This window comes from Schistocerca americana, chromosome 6 (genome assembly GCF_021461395.2).
Source record: "Schistocerca americana isolate TAMUIC-IGC-003095 chromosome 6, iqSchAmer2.1, whole genome shotgun sequence".
NCBI lineage: Eukaryota > Metazoa > Arthropoda > Insecta > Orthoptera > Acrididae > Schistocerca > Schistocerca americana.
The window spans coordinates 339,082,480-339,105,375 of NC_060124.1; positions in this window are offsets into that span (position 1 = coordinate 339,082,480).

The following is a 22,896-nucleotide window of genomic DNA, read 5'->3' on the forward strand; positions in this document are numbered from 1 at the left end:
AGTTTTCGCTGAAGTGGAACTGCAGCTTGCCCCTCCTTTCTCCAGGCAGAGCTGACACGTGTCCTCGCTGGGGACAGAGGTTGCTCTGTCACCACTGCTGTCGGATGAGAATAATTAAGCAAGACATTTTTGTCATTTCTGCGTGAACATCAACAGACGTATGCTGCGGTGCCACCTGGGCATCATGAGAAAGTCTCTTACTTTCGCTCCAAAAAAAAATCTTGGTGTATCCAATAAAATCTACTACCCCTACCACAGTGCTTGCTTGGCATGAAGAAGTTGACTATTCTAGGAGACACTGTTCAAGCTTGGTACCAATCTCATGCTCGTTAATGTACGTTTTTACACCCCAAGAGTGAGAAATTTCTGCTGTATCACCCTATATTTTCATCAAATAAGCGATATTGTCGTCCATCACATTTGCAATACCATTGAGTCGTCCTTTCCATGCGAAGTTTTTAGTGAAAATAGAGAGCTGAGGAGAGACAACTAAGATTTGTGGCTACTCATCCTCCAGTCACCACGAGGTGCTGATGGGCGCGCTTTCTGCTGATCTTGCGGAAATGTAAGTGTGGCAATCCGCAGTAGCGGACCCGTATTCTGAGCAGATCACTGCCTACTTAGTCTGGTATGCAACTTGAGATGGCGAATTTACTTTAAATTTATTATTTTGGCTCATTAACTCTGAATTTGTGAGGTGCCTAGATAAGGATATTATGTTGCTGGGTTCCATATAATTTGCTACCTCCGCACAGTCTTAGCGTTATTTTGAATAAATTCAATCGGGAATTTCTAGAAGTTTGCTCTCTGCCACCTTCTTCAGAACTGTGTCCATCAGTTAGAGCAAAAAAAGATCTGATGTAAGTAGATCTGACTTAAATACCAAGATACCTTAAATGTGCTACCAAATTATATGAAAGATTGCGTAGAGAGAACGCACCAAAACCCATATCTGTGCAGCTAATGAATTCAAAATTAACAAGACAAAATTAAAAAAGTCAAATCAGCATCTCAAGTTGCATTCCAAAACAAGTAAGTAGCTAGCTGCTGGGAATAATGATTGTACTACAGTGTATTGTGACACATTTCCCCAAAATCAGCAAAGCGTGTGCCCATCAGCACTAGATAGTGGCCAGGAGACGAATAGCCATGAATCTGAATTCTGCCTTCTCAGCTCTCTACCTTCACGAAAATGCTCTACATGGAGGGGACGCCTCAGTGGTGTTTGCAACGTGATGGACGAAAATATCGCTAATTTCAAGTAAACTTAGGGGTAGAGAGCAGAAACGTCCCACACCTGGCGAGTGAAAATGTACTCAAACATTATCAAACATGAGGTAGGCAGCAGGCTGGAGCAGTGTGTCCTCGATTGGTCGGCTTCTTCACGCCAAGCACTCTGGTGGGAAAGGTACATTTTATTGGATAGACCGAAATTTTTTGTAGTGAAAACAACCAACTTTCTTATGCCGTCCGGGCGGCACCGCACCGTCTCGTCCTTTAGCGTTTATGCAGAAAAAGTAAAAGCGTCATACTGAATCATTCAACGGTAGTAGTAATAGTAGTTCTTATTCATCCGTAGATCTCTTTTTACAAGGATATAGGACATGTCAAAGTATTTACAACTTTAGACCAATTTAAAATAAGAAAATTCGTATACACATACAATTACAAACTTCTAGTGAGAGACAATCATTAGATTTATTCCTAGTATACAATACTTTTTTTAGAAATAACTTATTAAATAATGTAGTGCCACACTGTTCACTCATATCTCACTATCAGTCAGTGCACACACTATACACACATTGTTTTATAGCACTTCACTCACTACACACACAAACGCGCACACACACTGGTGATCTCTGGGCCAATGCCTGTACCACAACTACCCATTTGCTATCCTGAAAAACTGAGTCAGCATCTGTCTACAATCAGTGAGATGTAGAGCTCAGAAAAGGGGAAGAGGTGTTAGTATTGTGCAATGCATAGCTTGGGGGTAAGTTTTTTCTAGAGAAGGAAAAAACAAGGAAAAAAACATAGCGTGAAGGTTTTATGTGGAATGTTGGATATTTTATAATCATTATTATTGCTTATTTGTATAACTTTTTTTTTGCCAAACCCCTACTCTGTTTTGTCTAAGTAATCCTTCAATGTATAAAATGTATTGCATAACAGGTATTTTTTAGCTGCCTTTTTAAATAAGTGTATTTTTGGAATTTCTTTTATGTCTTTTGGTAATTTATTGCACAGTTTTATTCCTTGGTAGAAAATACTGTTTTGAGATTTGTGTTTATTTTTTCTTGGCAAATGGGTAAGTTGAGTCTAGTTCTTGTTCCATGGTCATGGACAGAACTGTTCGTGCAGTAATTACCAATGTTACTTTTTATGTGTACAATTGACTGGTACATGTATTCACATGGATCAGTTAAAATTCCCACGGCGGCACAGCATCCTCTGTTCTCTTCGAGGACAGGGGCCAGGTCTGCTCACTCCTCACCTCCCACAGCCCCAAATTCATGAAAATTGCCCATCTTTGTTGGGAGACTCGCTTCTCCTTATGAGGTTCACTGTTCGCAATCTCGCTTAGCAACACGTAACAGTAAAGTCACAGTATGTGCGGGATAATCTCAGGAACAAAGTAAGAATTTTCATACAGTTTACATTCAAATAGACTGATTCTCTAAGAAGGTTGAGCACTAAATTAATAAATATTTTGTACCAATTGACTGAACAATGATAATTAAAGCCCTCCTGCAGCTGTGAAAGTAATGTCACTGCCGCCTAGCGGTGAATGGCAGAACTCCTTGGGATCATGTAAGGCCACGTAACTGCAGCACCAGGCCTGTACAGGTTACCACTACAGGGAGGCTGGTGTGAGCTACCACTGCGGCAGAACTCTTTGGAATCGTTTAAGACTACTGACGGCAATTCCACGCCAGCATGTGCCGCCACTACTGAGAAGCTGGCACGAGCTATCGGATGGCAAAACTCCTTGGAATCCCGTTATGCTGCCTGCCTGCAGTACCATGTCAGCACGAGTTATCGTCACCAGGAGTCCAGCAAGCTACCTTCACCGGGATGGACGAGATACCAGGTATTAAACAGGTAAGAATAGAATTTTGGCACAGAACTGGCGCTGTATTTGGCGGACCAGACAGTGCAGCGCAGCGCAATAGCTCGCAGCTCAGATCTTGCCTCGAGATGTCTCTCCAAATTCCAATTAAATATGGAACAGAAAATATTTTTTCGCCACAGAACTTTCATGGTGGGCCAGCTTAAATCGCTTACGTTATAGGAAAGTGATGATGTTCGGTTGTTCTCCGAAATTTAATCATAACTGTAAGCAGAGGCCTATAAACAGAATTACCGCTATGCCGGACAAGTCGACTGATTGTAGATACTTAACGCTACCCAAGCGAAGCTGGGGCAGGTCTCTGGTAACCTATAATATAAAAAGAATCAATAATATCAGAATAAAATGTGCACAAGTCGTGTACAAGGTAATTATGTAAAACCTTTTCGTTGGATCAGTCCAGGAGCGGATGGAGAGGAATAGGTGGGTATTGCGAAAAGAGCAAAATAATCAGAAGCACACGCAATATGTGTATAATGTCGTTTACTTAACTTTCTTTTGCAAGTCCAAATAGTCTTCTATACTAGTCTGTTACACAGGCACGTTCGCCATAAACAATCGCAATAACTGAGAGGCAAATTGGAAGCGCTGCGAATGGTGCAAGTGAACTCCAAGATTAGAAGGGATGGCATTGGTGCGGCATCTTCTTAAGCCAGCTCGATGGTTGTGTTACTCAAGTGTGCAGCAGAGGGTGAATCTACGAGCCGTCTGCAGGTTGGCAGGAAACTTACATATGTTATTGCAGCCTCTAGACTTGAAAGGCTTGGCGTGGTGTCGATAATGTACAACACCATACTTTTAGGTTCGCAAAGTAAATAAAGCGAGACGTTGAGTGAAAAGTTATTAAGTGAAACAGAAACTGTTGTATCCACCAAACAATCTTGGCATTAAACATACACTCCTGGAAATTGAAATAAGAACACCGTGAATTCATTGTCCCAGGAAGGGGAAACTTTATTGACACATTCCTGGGGTCAGATACATCACATGATCACACTGACAGAACCACAGGCACATAGACACAGGCAACAGAGCATGCACAATGTCGGCACTAGTACAGTGTATATCCACCTTTCGCAGCAATGCAGGCTGCTATTCTCCCATGGAGACGATCGTAGAGATGCTGGATGTAGTCCTGTGGAACGGCTTGCCATGCCATTTCCACCTGGCGCCTCAGTTGGACCAGCGTTCGTGCTGGACGTGCAGACCGCGTGAGACGACGCTTCATCCAGTCCCAAACATGCTCAATGGGGGACAGATCCGGAGATCTTGCTGGCCAGGGTAGTTGACTTATACCTTCTAGAGCACGTTGGGTGGCACGGGATACATGCGGACGTGCATTGTCCTGTTGGAACAGCAAGTTCCCTTGCCGGTCTAGGAATGGTAGAACGATGGGTTCGATGACGGTTTGGATGTACCGTGCACTATTCAGTGTCCCCTCGACGATCACCAGTGGTGTACGGCCAGTGTAGGAGATCGCTCCCCACACCATGATGCCGGGTGTTGGCCCTGTGTGCCTCGGTCGTATGCAGTCCTGATTGTGGCGCTCACCTGCACGGCGCCAAACACGCATACGACCATCATTGGCACCTAGGCAGAAGCGACTCTCATCGCTGAAGACGACACGTCTCCATTCGTCCCTCCATTCACGCCTGTCGCGACACCACTGGAGGCGGGCTGCACGATGTTGGGGCGTGAGCGGAAGACGGCCTAACGGTGTGCGGGACCGTAGCCCAGCTTCATGGAGACGGTTGCGAATGGTCCTCGCCGATACCCCAGGAGCAACAGCGTCCCTAATTTGCTGGGAAGTGGCGGTGCGGTCCCCTACGGCACTGCGTAGGATCCTACGGTCTTGGCGTGCATCCGTGCGTCGCTGCGGTCCGGTCCCAGGTCGACGGGCACGTGCACCTTTCGCCGACCACTGGCGGCAACATCGATGTACTGTGGAGACCTCACGCCCCACGTGTTAAGCAATTTGGCGGTACGTCCACCCGGCCTCCCGCATGCCCACTATACGCCCTCGCTCAAAGTCCGTCAACTGCACATACGGTTCACGTCCACGCTGTCGTGGCATGCTACCAGTGTTAAAGACTGCGATGGAGCTCCGTATGCCACGGCAAACTGGCTGACACTGACGGCGGCGGTGCACAAATGCTGCGCAGCTAGCGCCATTCGACGGCCAACGCCGCGGTTCCTGGTGTGTCCACTGTGCCATGCGTGTGATCATTGCTTGTACAGCCCTCTCGCAGTGTCCGGAGCAAGTATGCTGGGTCTGACACACCGGTGTCAATGTGTTCTTTTTTTCATTTCCAGGAGTGTAGATGTAGCAGTAACAGAACGTCCTACCACCAAAAGGAATTGCTGTTACTGGGGTGGCTTGTTTCCACAAAGCAACTACACAGCCACTTCACAGGACCAAAAAAATTTAGGCAAACTACAGAAAAGATGTTGGAAATACAGATTAGCAACAATTTACAGTAATTTCGTAAGATAAATTATACACTACATAAATTGGGTATAAAGATGATGCAGGATCACGTAGATCAAAGTTGAGTTGCACTGATCGATCTTTGAACATTGATGTAGACCTGAATCCATTCAACGATGCCTAACATAACCCATAACATGCCCATTGGGCCTCTTCTGAGCTGACATTGATGAGAAGTCCTAATGCTTTCAGGAGACGTGGCGTTGATACCGTCAAAGTGAATGAGTGAAGCCGTGCAACTGCTTACATCTGCATTTGATGGTTGGATGACCACCTGGGAACTATTTGCTTGGCCTTATTCAGAAGCACAATAATTGTTTTGCGCCCCTCTGGAGGCTGGCCTTGCTGTGTGGCATCCTCTGTCTACAAGGCAGTGCACCATATCTTCTAGCTGACACAGCAGTAACTTAATGAGAAATCGTGATGGCCGACAGTGCACTAAGAGGACAGTCCAGACACCACTGCCTCTTGGCCATTCTGTGAAATGTTTTCCTGTCATGATGCTTCCCGAATGCATCAAAATACGCGTTCAAGTTAAACTCACTCTGTTCAAAAAGCTGTAACGCCGGCTGCCATTTCCTGTGTAGGTAAATTTCCGTTTCATCCAGAGGGTCCTCTGATGGCACAAGTATAGGACACTCTCAGGCCATCACTAGTACTTAATATGTAGCTTTGTGTAAAATTATTTAACGCTTATACTCATCTCAAAATACTCCTATTACGCTACGTGGCTATTGTGTACTTTTAGTTGCGGTAGACGTGGCCTTCAGCCAAACTAAACCTATTACTGTTACATTAGTGTTCTCTCCATTTTGTTTTATAGATCTGATCATGGTAGAAAACCGATATTGGTAATACTGTGAATTACATTATGAGGTGTGATCAGTTATAAACAAAATATAGATATGACTAACACACCGGCCTTTTGGTGAGGTATGCAGCCCGCACTTGCCCTACACCATCACTATAGTAATAGGCAGGGCAAATGGACAGCTTGCGGGTATACTGTATAGCAGAGCACTTAGCCACAGTGTGTGACTCCACAAGACCATCATCCTCCCAGTAGTTCTCTATGGGTCTGAATTTTGGGGATTAGCTTTGGACGCTCACCTGAAAGAAACACGAATACTTCAGAATCACATCCTGTGGATAACGCAAATACAAGACGAACGTATACATCTACTGCGAACTCAACACGCAAAGACTTACAGCTGTCATAAAAAGATAATTCTGTGGTAGAGATTTACTGGGGACAGATCTGAAGATGCTATTGTCCACATGAGTACCTCATCATAACGCAGACAGTTTGCTGAAAAATGGCACCAAGTACTGTTGCATGAGAGGTACCTCATATGTTACAGAATGCCTGTGATGCTCCATTGTACCATCAGAGTTTCCTCGGTCACTGCCAGGCATCCTCTAATGTCATACCCGATGGCTCCCCATGTCGTGAAGCCAGGAGTAATATTGCTGTGTCTCCAAAACATTGGAAACATGGAATCACTCGTTACGTTGCCTCCATGTTTGCCGACGATCGTCATCTAGGACCGTGCAGAAGTATGATTAATTGTTCAGCAGTCCTTGTTTCCCGCTCACAACGCCTCTCCAAACTCAACTCTTTGTGTTGTGTTAGCAGCACCTTACGCAGAGGCCGCTAATTTCCTAGTCAGACTGCTTAGTATTCGACCAATGCTGCGGGATGACACAGAATGTTACGGGCGTGCATTACTTCTCACTGAAGACATAGTTGTGAAGGGGTTAAACTGTACTCGATGCGCAATATGACGGTCCTCCATTGTGGCGGTCAGGCATGGTCGACCGGAGCCTTGACGACAAGTATGCCTGCCCTCATGTTTACGTGGTGTCTAACATCGCGCCGCTGCCACACAAATATTGATACTGCATGATTCAACCAGCCAGCCAAATGGAGACCCACAATGAAGCCTTTTCAAACTCTGTCAGCGTTGATAACGCTGTCTTAAACGTGTACACAGTATCTCATTGTCACTAACAGCAATCACTCAACGTCTGACGCTGTTCACGCCTCTTACGTACCCTATCAGGAATAGTAACAACACTAAACATCAGCAACTCTAATGCACTCTGCTGGCCATTCTGCACAGATAATTGCAACTCTCATGATTTACATACCTGCCAATGGTGGGTATGTTTACAAAGCCGTTGGGTTGGCTACTGTGGGAGTCAGCACTGACACAAACAAGGAAGGAAAGAAGTTGAGATGGCCGCTGGCAGGAATCCAAAATGGTTTGTGCACATCATTTGCAGATTAATAAAATACTTTATTTCTGAAAGGGAAAGGAACATAACATCTCGTTAGGTGGTTTGATGTGCTTCCTGTGCCTTCCATATGCAATTACATTTACACACTATTACTACTCACAGACTAAGTATCGTCTTTCTATTACTCAGTACTGATGCTCTCCAAGTCTGCCACCGAACTGGGCCCGACCAGCAATGGGTGACTGGTTAAGTCAGAGTTGACAGTGGCCACTGAGCACTGTCTTCCTGGAGGTGTGGTGCTGCCCACTCTTTCTATTGGCGCGTCGGTCAGCGCCTTCTTGATGCCGTTTCGCGGTGCTGCGCTGTTCGGTGTGCAGTCGATGGATTAGGACTGCACGGAAGTTACAATAGCATTCGACAATCTCTTCTGGGTGCTTCACTTCTTTTTACACTGAAGCGCCAAAAAAACTGGTATAGGTATGCGTATTCAAATAAAGAGGTATGTAGACAGGCAGAATACGCGCTGCAGTCGGCAACGCCTATATAAGATAAGAAGTGCCTGGCACATTTGTTAGATTGGTTACTGCTGCTACAATGACATGTTATCAAGATTTAAGCGAGTTTGAACGAAGTGTTACAGTCGGAGCACGAGCGATGGGTCGCAGCATCTCCAAGGTAGCGATGATGTGGGAATTTTCCCATATGACTGTTTCACGAGTGTACCGTGAATATCAGGAATCCAGCAAAACATCATATCTCCGACATCGCTGCGGCCGCAGAAAGATCCTGCAAGACCGGAACCAGCAACGACTGAAGAGAATCGTTCAACCTGACAGAAGTGAACCCTTCTGCAAATTGTTGCAGATTTCATTGCTGGTCCATCAACAAGTGTCAGTATGCGAAACATTCAACGAAACTTCATCTATATGGGCTGAAGGCTCACTCGTGTACCCTTTACGACTGCACGACACAAAGCTTTACGCCTCACCTGGGTCCATCAACACTGCATCGGGAGGGGGGGGGGGGAGACGTGTAGCAAGGCTACTCTGTTTCTGGCGACCAAGAGGGCAGCATGTATTGTCTATAAAAGTGACCAAAGTGTTTTAATAGATTCAGTATCAGTGCAGTCTATCACAGCAGTCTACTTGATGAGGACTCAAAATACTGGAGAGATGAACGTGCACACTTAATCTTTCTTTTTTTCTCCAAGCGTAGTCATGTTTTTTCCTCCATACTGTAGTAAAAACAAAAGACAGTGCATAATGTTGAATTTTGGTCACCGAAAATGCACACATTTTCGACCAACTATGAGTGGGTAATGTAAATGAATACTTACAAATGAGAATCCGTTCTCAAAAAAAAAAAAAAAATGGTGGTAGAAATTCCTTGATTCTAGTGAGACTTCATTTTTACATTCACGTACTTGCAAGTTTTCCTCCGAGGGTCGTCTGAAAAGTAATGCCTCCACCTTCGTAACTCTTCAACAGTTGGCTGGTACTGGCTTGTTCCGTAGCCTCTACTCTGCAGCTCCAGTTGTCGGGAAGCCTTAGCACTGAACGGTTGTGTTGTTACAGTGTAAGTACGGAACCCTGCGCATACTGTCGGCCAATGCGATTTAAGCAACGTGCAATCATTGAATCCTTGACAGCAGAAGGTGTCACCCCAAACGAGATTCATCAGAGAATGTAAGAAGTTTATGGTGATTGTGTTGATATGACTACTGTGCGTCGTTGGGCGAGTAAGTTTAAAGATGCTGAGGCGGGAACATCTGACTAACAAAAAGTTGGACGTCCTGTGACAGCAGCCACTGAATTTCACAAGCAAAATGTTGACAGATTGATTCAGGATGATCGTCGTATCACTCAGAGTGAAATTGCAAGTACAATCGGCATTTCAAAAGAACGTGTGGGTCACATTATTGCTTTGCTTGGCTATCGGAAGATCTGTGCACGATGGGTACCCCGAGTGCTGACTACTGAAATGAAAGCGCACAGACTTGAAATTTGCAAGGAACTCCTCTCGCGCTGCGAGAATGAAGGTGACGCCTTTCTCTACTCAATTGTGACAGGAGACGAAACGTGGGTACACCATTACGACCCGGAGACGAAGCGTCAGTCTACTGAATATCGACACAAAGACTCGCTCCAGAAAAATAAATTCAAGACGCTGCCCTGAGCTGGAAAGATCATGGTGACAGTGTTCTGGGACGCAGATGGTGTTATTCATGTTGATTTCCTTGATCGTGGAACAACAATAAATTCAGAGCGTCACATCACAATGCTGCGAACTGTGAAACGACGGCTAACAAGGGTCCGAAAGGAAAAGGGAAATGTTTTCCTGCAGTATGACAATGCCAAACTACACACTTCACTGTCATCACAGCAGAACTTCAGACACTGAATCTCATCACCGTACGGCATCCCCCATACAGTCCAGATTTAGCACCGTCTGACTTCCATCTGTTCCCGATAATGACAGACGATCAGCAGGAACATCATCATGTTTCTGATGAAGACGTTGAGAGAAATGTGAGGCCGTGATTGCGGAAACAGAGTGTCGACTTCTTCCGTGACGGCTTCAGAAAACTTGTTCATCGTTGGCAGTAATGTATCCAATTGGCTGGTGATTATGTGGAAAAGTGAATAATGATAGTTAAAGATCACATTCTGAGGATTATTTCTGCGTCTGATTTATTAAACCAAACCCCATTAATGAAGGTGGAGGCATTACTTTTCATTCAAACCTCCCATAACCTTTACGTAATAGATAAACCCAGAGTCCCTTAATGTGGCTGCAACGAACTCTAGAAAACGCCGCGTTCTGTAATTTAATGAATCAAACCCGATAGCCTAGTGCCTGGAAACACTTCATTAGGCCATACGAGCACACTTAATTCTGTTCCTATACTGAGTTACGTAGTTTTTTAGACTCTGACCGGCTCTTTTAAAATTATAACATCATTTCCTCTTCGTTGAGATGAGAATATTATCACTACAGTGGAATCAGTCCAACCTCATATTGCAACAACACCAATTCCTAGTCCCACAGAAAGTGACGTTACCGACAATCTGTTTTAGGCACAAAATGTCAAACAAACTGACGAACGTTTTAGTAACAGTCGTGTAGCCTGACTGTAGATTTCCCCAGCAGGTGCTCCCATTCTGTTTTCCTTGAGATCCAAGTATTAATAAAAAAGTTTTTAAATTTTAACCTGTTTCCATGATACCCTTGTTGTTACTACGCACCCAGAACGTACCCAGCGGGAGACAGGGGAGAGGGGGGAGCGACTTCCCCCATTTTTCCCCTGAAAAAAAAATCGTTGTTCTCGCAAATCACGTCCCGCAATACAAGCAGACTTATCAGTTCGGTATCAGACGAAGAAAGCCAGAGCACCTAACGGAGACTGGCTAGTGAGGAGTAAATGTGCACAGAGTCATTTGTCGTGAATTCTCACCACTATTTCACCATTCGCCATTATTCTCCATGCAACTGAAAATGCCGTATGACTTTAGATTGTAGAAGCTTCCAGCATCGTTGCTTCTTCAATTCACAGTCTTTTGTCTGTTTTTACAAACCAGTGCTAAAAACTATTGTAAAAGTGAGGATTTAACAACTCTCAGTTACGTATGTTGTATGCAGTAGGTGTCTAATCAAGTAGTAACATCAGTTTGTAGGGTGGTCAGAACACACGTTTTCAATTGTTTCAGTTTCATTTTCTAAGAAATTGTACTTAGTTTTCTCTGTGCTTTCCGTTCCCATGAACCTATTGTATTTACAATACGATATGTACACCCCTACCCTAGGTACTCTCTTACAATACACCATTAGGAATCCCGGGACAAGTAAGTGCAATACGACTGCACACGTTGTTTAATTAGAGTATTGTGCAATTCAGTCCTATTATTCATTACGACGTGTTGTAACCTCACCTTAGCCGGCCGCGGTGGCCGTTCGGTTCTAGGCGCTGCAGTCCGGAACCGCGGGACTGCTACGGTCGCAGGTTCGAATCCTGCCTCGGGCATGGATGTGTGTGATGTCCTTAGGTTAGTAAGGTTTAAGTAGCTCTAAGTTCTAGGGGACTGATGACCTAAGATGTTAAGTCCCATAGTGCTCAGAGCCATTTTTTGTAACCTCAACTTTTTCTGTTTTCGCGTTTCGTCAAATACTTGTTTTTGATGACTCTGCAGTTCCATGCTGTGTTCATCATTCAAAGCGTATTTTCATGTTATTTCAATTAACATACGCATTTTTATCTGACCAGAAGACCTTTTGTTAAACTGTGTAACCTCCCCACTATCCTTTTGTTAAACTGTGTAACCTCCCCACTATGTGTTTCTGCATGAAAATTAGTCTAAATTTACCTCCCACACTACAAAAGTCCACATATTACCAAAACTATGCACTCACAAACTATTATCCAACTTAAACTCGTAATCTAACCTTTGACCAAACATAAACCTATTTGAACCAAACTGCAACTGGCCGGAATACAACCTGTCTCCATGCTAAATGCGCAACTGAAGTAAAACAACTACCTGACCCTAATCAAAATTTCCACTTACCTTGCATCTTGACAACATAATTGTACCTTGCGTCTTGACAACATAATTGCAGATTTCTCGAAAGCACAAGAGCAAACAGAAAGCACAAAGCGGCTAATCTAGATTTTTTTTAAATACATCCAAACGATATCCAAACTGTTGCGTACCATATGGTCCAATGCGGTAATGCATAATAATAAACCTTTCTTAAACAGTGGGATGGGGATACTAACTACACCTATGAAATGATATTCCAAATGGTTCAAATGGCTCTGAGCACTATGGGACTTAACATCTGAGGTCATCAGTCCCCTAGACTTAGAACTACTTAAACCTTACTAACGTAAGAACATCACACACATCATTCCCGAGGCAGGATTCGAACCTGCGACCGAAGTGGTCGCGCGGTGATGTTACAAGACAACGATTTTAGAATCACGCATGTATTCAAAAAGACAGAGTAAAACTTCTCGTGATTTTCATACATAACATTGATCTGAACAATGATGTGAAAAGGGTACAATGTTAACAGAGAATTTCTATAAAAAACCAAACACCTTAATCAGTTAATATGTTAATGCATGACTCCGGGAAGTGAGATGGTCTTCCTCTCATTTCTGAACAAGTTAACTAGTTGCCGATAATCCTTTAAAAAAACTATTAAAATTTTATATTTCTTTCGCATTTCAATATATACATCATATTCATCCTTGCTATCTTCTGCAATAAACCTTCCTTCATTTAACAGATACCGTCACAAGCTAACACAGCACTACTGATACATCCATCACCTACCAAACTTCAACTATGAAATTATAATGAAATCTAGAACTTCTGCTACTTACATGACACCAACTTCATATAAATTTCAACTAAGGATGTATCAGACCTCGCAGATTCAAAGACTGTGTCACAACAAGACCAAACACTGTATAACAGTAACGTAACTTGCTTTCTCTCTGACGTGTACGACGATAACATACAAAAATCAAACTGACGTGTCCATCTTACTATTGTTACTTTAATAAATTCTCATTACAGTATTTATGTAAATTTTTGTGCTTCATACAAGAGCATATGTTTTTTAGCTGACTAAATGGCGGGAGTTTTCTGCTTGGCGAACAAATAACTAACAAAATCTATGTAGCAAAAATATAATATTCTCCATAGCATAATATATTAAATTATTTTTTGCGGTCATCCATATATGCTTTCTTTCTCTTTTCTACCAATAACTGGTGCGAATATTAAGCTTAATCAGCTTCACAGAGCTGTCAACAAGCGTTTATGTATTCCGAATGCTAGGAAAAGCAAGCCCTTGACTTGAAACAATTAAGTCAACAGCTGTTAACTCCACAACAGCTGCAGAGGCTGTAATTACGCCGACATTACAAAGCGATCACGTACCTCGAGATCTGCCGTTCATTAGTGATGAACCGCCTTAGCAGTATCTCTCTGTAACCATCGTGTTTATTAACATTTCAGAAGGCTGACTGCTCCTCACGCACTGGGATTTCTTCAACAAAGGAAGTACTTATTACTGACGATCTCTAACTATGGACAAGCGTTAATATCTGGGACAACTTTGCCTTTAAACTCATCCTTGGCGTTTATTTCCGTTTCTCTTTCTTCAGTTAGATCTTACTTTTCTGGTGTGATATACAGATGGGCCTACCCATGAAATTTACTGCTGGCCTATCAAGCTTTCTATAAACCCTAGCTGTAATCTGCTGACATTTAATAGCTTATATCTGCTACATAGGAATTTCACAATAGCTGACATATTCGTCGATAGAGAAGTCAGCAACTGTGTTGATATTAGAAAAAAATTTTATCTTCAGTTTCTTCTGTTAATTGCACATTTTTACAGTGTGACTAGTTTTGATCCCACTCTATCGTTAATTGTACATTTTTACAAAAAAAAATGGCTCTGAGCACTATGGGACTTAACTTCTGAGGTCATCAGTCCCCTAGAACTTAGAACTACTTAAATCCAACTAACCTAAGGACATCACACACATCCATGCCCGAGGCAAGATTCGAACCTGCGACCGTAGCGGTCGCGCGGTTCCAGAATGTAGCGCCTAGAACCGCTCGGTCACCCAGGCCGGCGCACATTTATACAGTGTGACTAGTTTTGGTCCCACTCTATCATCTTCTGATCTAAAAAGGAAGTAAAACTAAATATGCAATTTCTATTATTTTACAAAATGTGGTTTTGTAATTGTATTTTTTATTTTTACTTTTGTTAATATCGCTACGGACCAACTAAGTACCACGTCAAGACAATTAGTTATTTCTCGTCTTCTTCATCTTCCTCCAAAACTCTTCCATTTTTCCAGAAGGCTCCCTTTTCCTCTCATCTGACCATTTTACTCTATCTTGCTAAACACTTTTTGAATTTCATAACTTCTAGTCTGAATATATCTGATGAGTAAGCTCACCTGTTCGATCCGCATTTCTTTTAATCCCTTCTTTGCGTTGCCTCCACACCCATTTTCCATGTCTGTTTACATGTTTCGGAAGAATGTGTGGATCTTCTTTGTCAATCTGTGTTCATTCACTCTCTAGATGTCCATAGAGTGTAGCACGTCTTTTCCTGATCTCATGTGTTATTTTAGTGCAGAATAAGTATATTTCCTTAATTGGTGTCAAAAGCTAGTTGGACCATCTTTGTTCTTGATTGGACATAACGTATTTCGCAAGATTTTTCTTTCTGTCTTTTCCTTGTCTTCTAAGGCCGTATTGCAGCAGAATAAAAGTAGTGTTTCTGACCCACAGAGGAATTTCAGTTTCATGTGTACTCTTTTCATATTATCATACCTCATTTAAATTGCTTACTTTTCAGTTTCCAAGTTGCGATTCTACTATGTTACAAAATGTAGGAAAGTAAAATAAATAACTGTTGATGTTGCGTGTGTAGTACGTGTCTACAAAGGTAAAAACAACTGTTATGAACACTACTTTTCTATTTTTTGTAGCATATTTAGTTTTACTTTGCTTTTAGATATGAAGACAATCGAGTGCGATCGAAACTAGAGATACTGTAAAAAAATGTGTAATAACGAAAAATAATATTTTTTTAAAAACGTAGGAATATATTAAAATAAACATATTTATGTGCTCAGTAGAAATGTTTACAAATAAATCTATGATATTTACAAGATTCTCATAGTGACCTTCTTTCTGAAAACGACGGTAAATTATTCCAGTTGAGATCGGACTGATCTGTTGTTCGCCACAAACAACATACTTGGTGTGAAAGTAATATGTTTTCCTTGCATCCTACACACAACAAATACAGAATGAAAATTTAGGAACACTTAAGAGCATTAACTGAAAGTCATTTACCAAATCCTGGAAGTAGATTTTTTGCAGATTCAAAGGTATTTTTGTTTCATCGTCTGCCAGTTCATATTTCTCAGCTTTCTCGTATCCTCTTCCTCAAATAAAATAGACCTGTAACGATTCACGTTTCCTTTCTCGATATCCAACGTTCGTCAATCCAGCGTAAAGCACGCGAACAGGACCAACTTTCCAGCAAAAAAATGTTGTAAACTATGGCTTTCGCAGGCTAACTACAGATACACAATAACTTGCTTTATGCGCTTTCAAACAAATAAAAAAGAACTGCAGTTACTCGAATTGGACATAAACAGACATGCACAATATGAAATTCTACGTGTAAAATGTGTTGGTGCCCTGATGGATAACGAGCTGACATCCAGACAAAGCCGTCACGTTACTCTCACTCCTTGTCCTATGGAATTATCTACTGCGCTACTGCACCAAGTAAAATGAAAGGGTTTATTTGAAAATATGAGAAATAATTCAACAGAGTACATATCGGTGTTGACATTGCCTAGGATTTATATCGGTGTTATTTATTTTAATGGAAAGGACTTTAACGAACTGCCTGCCGAAATAACTTATAAAATTCGGATTTCTTGTAGACTTGTAAAAAGATTAAAACGTGTAGTATTAAGGATACTTTATATAAACTACTTAATTATCTAGCTTCGACCATTTAAACTACAATCAGTTTTATCTTAAGAAACCACTATACTGTAAATTTGAAAGGTATCTGTTGGAAATGTCTTTCATATTGTTTAGCGCTACACGGGTTGTAAGTCACTAGCGTTGCTCAGAGAGTATCTACTAACTATTTTCGTCATGGAAGTTGTGGTATACACCACTTCTAACAAATACCGAACAACGCGCTCCAGTACGAGGCCGCCAAATACATCGCTGGCCGCACTTCTCTGGGCGGCCCGCTGCTTCCATCGCTGGCCGTCTTCACACGCACGCTCCCTTACGTGGCCGAGAAATACATCGCTGGCCGCACTTCTCCGGGCGGCTCGCGGCTACCATCGCTGGCCGCCTTCGCGCGCGCGCGTTTGTCAGCACACAGCAATTGGCTACGCCAGGAAACATTGCGATTGGTTTTCCCTGAAAAACAGCGACCCCAGCCGACGGCTCCATTAACTAGCAAGCCTTATATAAACCCGGCCGCCGCCGCAAACGACACCGGACGACGAGGACGGAGTTCGCGATGCCGACGAGCGAGGACGACGCGCGCGCGGCCGGGGCAGCCGCCTCGGACGCGCTGGAGTCGGCCGCTGGTCGGTCGGTTGGGCCTGGCCCGCCGGACGCTCCAGCGGCCGCTCCACACAGGACGGATCCCAGGTTGACGACCCAGGCTACGGCACCGGTTCATGACAGGATAGAACGACGATCGACAGGCGCTATTCGACCGCAGAAAACTACACACCACACGACGAAACCATATTCGGACGTCGGCCATACATCACATCACGACGGACGCAGCAATGAAGACGACCGCCAGGACTACGCCAGAAGGCTCGATATATGTCGGGAGGAGGACAAAGAAACGCTGAAGGACATACAACGCCTTATCCGCTATTCACGGGAAACGCAAGAGCAGGAGAACGACACATGTCTGGCATCTCCATCTGTGGACTCAGATGCCGAATCACAGCACTCCCACCAAACGGTCGACGACGCGGAGATGGCAGCGGGCTTTCCAGCAGACAACGACAACGACTCCCTACACGCAGAGGGGGACTTTACGCTCGTACACAACAAACGGCGCAGAAGCAACGCATTAGCCAAGGACTTAGCCAACCCGGCTAAGAGACGAACGGAGACCATCCCCACAACGAACCGATTCGCCCCACTGACACCTCAAGCTGCGCCTCCATCAACCAACAAGCCGCAGTGACAAACTTCTAATGCCGCAGAAGCCGTGGACAGAGACAAGAATGTGCTTCGCAAAGTGCCCCCAGTCACAATTTATTACACAAAGGATTACGTTCACCTCAACGAAACGCTCAACGGACTTCTAGAGGGCAACCTTAAAGCTATATACCAAAAGGACCGCATCAAATACCACTTTGAGTCCTTCGAAGACCAAAGGCGTGCAATAAAATTCTTCACGAACCACAACTTCTCCTATTTTACACATCAAGCACCAGAAGACAGGGAACTGAAAGTAGTTGTCAAACGCCTTCCGGCGGAAGTTACCGAAGAACAACTTTACTATGCCCTCAAGGAAAAAGGCTTCAAAGTGCTACAAGTCTACCAATTTAAGGAACGCGACGAGAAGACGAAACAATTGATACCGCAACCTGTGTACCGAGTCACCCTCCCATCCGGAAAAGACAGTGACAAGATCTATGATGTCAAATACCTGCTCTACACACGAGTGATAATCGAAACCTATAATAGTAAAAAAGGACCAGTCCAGTGCCGACATTGCCAACGTTTCGAGCATACAGCGAACTACTGCAGCATGCCAGCACGCTGCGTCCGCTGCGGTGGATCCCATAAATCATCGAATTGTACCCATCCTAGGACGGCGCCCCCAAAGTGCGCCAATTGTGAACAAGAACATCCAGCGACCTTCCGTGGCTGCCCCAAATTTCAAGAACTCCTACGGAAATATACTAGAAGGACACCAAAGAAGTCGACCCCACAACGGCCTATAATTTTTAAGAACTCGGTCATGGCTGCGATTCCGGCCACCCAACAACAAGCGGCACCTCTCCCTGTGGAAACAATCGCCTCTCGACCACAACCGGCACCCAGAGTGACTCTACGGCAGACAAGACAACAGCGCACGTACTCCGAAGCACTACATGCCCATCCGCCGACTCCAACACCAGCGGAGACGTCATCTGCCTGGTCGACCACCTTTACACCAGCGTTAACAGATATTCTTCAACTACTCACCGCCCTCCAGCAGAAGCTGACGTCTATCCTCTCGCTTGTAGAAAGCGTACTGACAGCTTTTCAAACACCCTAAATGGATAGACGGCATCACGCGAGGAATCTTAACTTCTGCATTTGGAATGCCAACGGCCTGAAACCGAAGAAAATAGAATTCACGGACTTCTTACATCGCCACAAGATAGACGTAGCATTTGTCTCCGAAACACATCTTCGCGAGTCAACCGACCTGCGCTTGAGGAACATGCACATCTACCGGACGGACAGACGGGACCAACGGGGTGGAGGGACCGCAGTTCTGATCAAAAAATGTATTCGTCACCACCAAGAACGTTTACCTCAACTCCAGACTTTAGAGGCCACGGCAGTAACAATCCACACGACGCTCGGAAACATTACCTGTATTGCGGCTTACCTTAGCCCAAAGAAGCCTCTCCACCCAGAAGATCTTTACTCCGTTACAGAGGGTTACGACAAGATCCTCCTTGGAGGGGATCTTAATAGTAAACATGTTGCCTGGAATTCCCGTAAGACTAACCCAAAAGGACATATGTTGTTTGCACTGGCTGAGAATTTACATGTTTCCGTCCATGGACCACGGGAACCGACGAGGATACCTTACGTCCAGACACAAGACGCTGATGTTCTAGACATCGCCATAATCAAGAACATCAATCCGAATCTCCATCTGCGGACGCTGGATGATCTTTCGTCGGACCACAGACCGGTGTTAGGACTCATAGAGAGGGCTACTTTGCAACTCCCACTGCCGACGACAAGAACTTACGACTGGCAGCAGTTCCAAGCGTACCTCAACAACAATGTGCGACCAACCCAGGTTGTTACTACAAGAGAAGCGATTGATGTGGCAGTCGCAGTACTCACGAAGAAGATTACCAGTGCGAAACAACGAGCACTCGCGGAGCACCTGCAACCGGAAGTCAATTATGACGAGTTTCCACCACCACTGCAGGAGCTTAAGACAAGGCGCAATCGCTGTCGGAAACGATGGGTCCGTTACCGTCATCCGGACGATAGACGGGAAACTCACAGACTAATCCGAGAACTCCGGCGGAAGGTTCAGGACTGGAAGCAACACACATGGGAACTCAAAATGGACAACTTTCTATTACGCACCAAAGATGAATGGCGAATAGTTAAAAGTCTCAGACAGCAACAGCCCCCCAAAAGGGCAATTCGAGGACCCCATGGCCTCTTGTACGACTCACTGGCGCAGGCGGAGCTGTATGCGGATACATACCAACAACAGATGACTACGCCCCCCACGGAGGATGGAGATGATGCACTCCACCGTGCAGAGGAGGCCACAGCGGCGGAATGGGAAGCTATTCGGGACGCCCCGACTAACACTATGCCCCGGCTGACAACGCCGGAGGAAATTCGGAGGATTATCAAGTATAGCAAACACACCTCACCTGGAGCAGATAGAATCAGCAATACGGAATTGAAACACCTCCCGAGAAAGCCTGTTGTGCTTCTCACCCGGATAGTGAACAGCTGCCTCAGGATTGGATACTTCCCAGAGGCATGGAAGATTGCCAGAATAGTGCCAATACCAAAACCGGGCAAGGATCTCTCACACCCTGGCAGCTACAGACCCATAAGTTTACTGTCGACGCTGGGAAAGGTACTGGAACGTGTCCTACTGAAACGCCTGCTGGACATCCTTGTGGCACACAACATCATCCGACCGGAGCAGTTTGGCTTCCAGGCGAAGCTATCGGCTGAGTTACAACTACTGCGCATCACGGAATCTATCCAGGACAATTTCAACAAGAAACGACATACTATTGGAGTCTTTCTCGATATAGAGAAGGCTTACGATAAAGTATGGCAACGCAACTAGATCGTCAAGCTCCGACGTACCACTCCCCTACCAGACTGCTATTTAAAACTTCTCGACAATTTTCTTCAGGATCGCAGATTATATGTTCGCATTGATGACAAGAATTCAACAACACGGCCTGTCCTTGAAGGACTTCCACAAGGATCGGTCATCTCTCCACTGCTGTTTAATTTATATATTAACGACCTCCCGACGGTGCCACATGTTACTGCCAGTTTCTATGCCGACGACACAGCGCTCCTGACTGCAGGCACCAGAATGGACCACCTCGTCACACGGATGCAGCGCCAACTAGATTTAGTGGACCACTGGACCCACATGAACAAAATAACGGTCAATGCGGAAAAAACCAAAGTTATTGTCTTCACACGTCGGAGACCCATCGTCAATGACCGCCTGCGGATATCAGACCAGCCACTCCCCTGGGCAACAACTGTAAAATACCTGGGAGTGCATCTAGACGCCAAACTGTTGTATAGTCACCACATCATGGAGAAGAAGACGTCTGGCCTCAAAATGCTGGGAGCTCTCCTCCCCTTTCTGAAGAGCTCATACCTCAGCCAACGCACGAAACTCCAGTTGTACCATGCCACAGTCGAACCATCCATTTTGTATGGATCGACCTCTTGGGGTACTACGTGTGCCACGAACTACAAGCAGTTACAGGTTGTACAAAGCAGATGCCTGCGATGGATCACAGGAGCCCAATGGTGGATCCGAAATCAAGACATTCATCGAGCCTTAAGCGAATCTTACCTCTCAGAGAAGGTCAAGGAGAAGGCACGAACCTTATTTCGGAAGTTGGACATGATACGTGACAGTACACCACAACTCACCACAGTAGGGGCGGTAGAACCCTTACGCAACCACAAATATAAAGTACCGAAGGCGATAGTATTTGAGCCTCCGTAAATGATATCCCTACGTAATTCTCCATAATTTACGGACATATCGTCCGTTAGCACTTCTACACACATGTTTTCAAACACACACCAAAAGCAGCGAGTTAAAGGACCCTTCTGTGTGCCCAAACTAAAGCTGAAAGAAGAATAAGTAAATAAAGAGAAAATTTTTACCCCTTCCATTCCCTACAGAAGTAAAAATCAACGAAGTTGATCAGACTTCAGCACCACCACCACAAAAAAAAAAAAAAAAAAAAAAAAAAAAAAAAAAAAAAAAAAAAAAAAAAAAAAAAAAAAAGCAAACGACAGTTCTCATCTTGAAGTGCAGTACGCCGTGTTCCAGCTGCTTGTGGATGACTCCCCGCACCACTCGAGGTTACCTGGCTGCTCGGCGGAAATCTAGCGACTTCACTTGGAGAGACTGAACTTCACTGGACTTCGGAATAATTACGGGACGTGCACCCCACTATGCACATTTGGACATTGGTATAACCAAACTTTAATTATGCATTACTTCTGAGTGTGAGCCTGGGTAGACACTTGGCTAACATAATTGTTAAAAAGTGATTTGTGATTTAATAAACCAGACTGACGAGGTTATTGTGTTGTTCCTGGTTATAACAGAAGTATAATAAGGAGAGCTATCATGACGTAGAAAATTTTAAGCCGGCGTTCGCCATGTTAGTCCCCCCAAACATTAGCTTCTGATTGAAATATTTTCGTAAAAAATGCCAGTTTGCTTCATTTATGGGTGTACTAATCATTTCGATCACAATCTGAAATATATATGAATCACATTTCATTCATAAGTGCACTCGTTCAAGTGATATTTTCTATCATATACATGAATTTTGGTTGCGCTGTTTACTTGTACTGTAGTGGTTTTATTTCTGTTCAAATGGTTCAAATGGCTCTAAGCACTATGGGACTTAACATCTGAGGTCATCTGTCCCCTAGACTTAGAACTGCTTTAACCTACCTAACCTAAGGACAGCACACACATCCAAGCCCGAGGAAGGATTCGAACCTGCGACCGTAGCAGCAGCGCGGCTCCGTACTGAAGCGCCTAGAACCGTTCGGCCACAGCGGCCGGCCTTTTATTTCTGTCATTTGACTTCCTGTTTCATATCAGTGCAGTTCAAAAAGCTCTCTCGGTGAACACTTCTAAAAGGAAAGGCTGGAAACCGACCAACCACAGCAGAATACTATGTTGTCAGCATTTTCGTGAAGAGGACAGAGACTGAACACCGCCTACCTGTATCAAGGAAAATGCACGATTAGGAATGCAGCCTTTTCATATAACATACTTCTCTTCTCGGTTATTCGAAACGTATAGCAAAAAGTAAGTTGCATTAATGAGGCTAAATTGGTTGCATTCCTGGATCAAATATTCATTTAAGATCAGAAAAACGTCTGAAAATGCCTTCCTGACACTGTGTTATTCATGAAAAGCACTGTAATATTTTCTATTTAGA